This window comes from Galeopterus variegatus, unplaced genomic scaffold, assembly GCF_000696425.1.
Source record: "Galeopterus variegatus unplaced genomic scaffold, G_variegatus-3.0.2 Scaffold1111, whole genome shotgun sequence".
Classification (NCBI taxonomy): Eukaryota; Metazoa; Chordata; class Mammalia; order Dermoptera; family Cynocephalidae; genus Galeopterus; species Galeopterus variegatus.
In genome coordinates, this window is record NW_007727222.1 from 449,268 (window position 1) to 451,165 (window position 1,898).

The following is a 1,898-nucleotide window of genomic DNA, read 5'->3' on the forward strand; positions in this document are numbered from 1 at the left end:
AGGGTTCGGATCCCACATACAGACCGGTTCCCGCTCACTGGCTGAGCGAGGCGCGGGGGCAACACCGAGGGTTGCGATCCCGTTGCCGGTCCCGGTCCGGTACGGGGGCAACACTGAGGGTTGCGATCTGTTGCCGAACATGGAAAAAGACAAAAAAATAAAAAAATAAATAATAAATAACTATATCTTCTTTTAAATCTTTCTTTAAAACAAAATCCACAGGAAGACTATACAATCATTCATGTGTCTCTGACATCTTTATATGATGACATGCTTGATATAAGACATGTTTTCTAATGACTGCAAAGCATTGTTAGGGCCTTCAAGGCTATTCTATTTGAGGACGGCAGAACCCCTGGACGGTAGTAAGGCTTGATGTTACCACATTGCAGGGAGAAAGAACATATTAATTGGGACTAGAACTTGGCTCCTTTGTCCAGTCTCAAGTTCAAAGCTCTTTCCAACATCCTGTGCTGACTCTTTATAAGCTTGGGATTCAGGCAAGGGATTGAATTATTGTGACTCAAGCTCATATTGGTCAGTTTTTATTGATCTCTTGATATCTAAAGAATTTCCTATTTCTTGTAAGAAGTAGAAGAGGAATAAAAAAGAATAAGTTCTCTGCCCTCAAGGAGTTTAGAATCAAGTAGGTATAACAAATACACAGGGAAAAAAGTCCTAGAACACTTGCTAAACAACATGTAAATGAGCTCTGATTGCTAAGTTGTAAGCAAGAGGAAATGAGTACTGAGAAAATTGATATATTCATTGATCAGACATTTATGAAGACCTCCCTTCTGGTGGGTCCCTTGCCTCACAGGAGATATGCCTGTAATGCCTGTAACACGCATTTAACACCTGCATTATTATCATTTCAATGCTGAGATTCTTTGGAGATGTCATTGTTCTTGTTCTCTCTTTTCTTTCTCTCTCTGTTTTTTTAAAAAATAGTCTCCCCTGCTAGATTCTCAGCTCCTAAAAGCTCCATGATGATAGAGAAGGGTGAGTTAATTCAGTAGAGTTCATCAGGGAAAGCTAACTGGAAGATCACAGTTTTGAACTGAATTCTTTGGTGGAGGAAAGAAAGAGGCAGAGCCAGCTGAATCTGTATGTTTGGGGAAGTAGTTAGTACTTACCAAACATAAGCCATTAAAGACTGACAGGCTGGTCCGAAGGTAATGAGTTACCTCGATTGTTCACAGTCAGTTACAGATTGAACTCCTTGTTCTACTCCTTCCTCTTCTTACTACCGTATTTGACAAGTCTTAAAAAAAAAAAAAAAAAAAGGCAGTGACAGAGCCTAGTGAATCAATCTCCTGGTTCTACCCGTCACTCACAACCCCCACCCTCTCCCCTACCCTCTATCCCTCATCAAAGAGCGCTAGATCCTGTCTTCCTCATACAACCGATGTAAGGAGCAAGGCTGGAACGCAGAGAGAACGGGAGGTCGCCACGGGTACTCATCTCGGTGCCCCCCAGAAATCTATATTTTAAAATAATTCCATAGAAGGCTACGCCCGTTTTTCCTAGTAACCCAAAACGCGTGAGTTTCCAAGTAAGTTCTTTTTGTTGTCTAGTCTAATTCTCTTGAAATTTAAACTCTTGCCTGAGCTCTGAAGATAAAGGGGAGAAGGAGGCAGAGAGCTGGGCTTCCCGATAGCGACTACGCGACCGGCGGCTGAGGAACTCAGCCCTAACTGGAAAAAAGGGGGAAACTCGCGCCCCCAAGAGGACTTAACGCCCAGGGAAGCAGGAGAGATCAGCTGGAGTCACGTGACGAGACAGCGCAGCAGGTAAACTACAACTCCCAGCGCGCCGCGCGGCCCACTGGCGTTACGCACCTCTCGCTGATTGGCCGCTGGAGATATTTGAAAGGAGGGGCTGGCGCGGAAAACGAA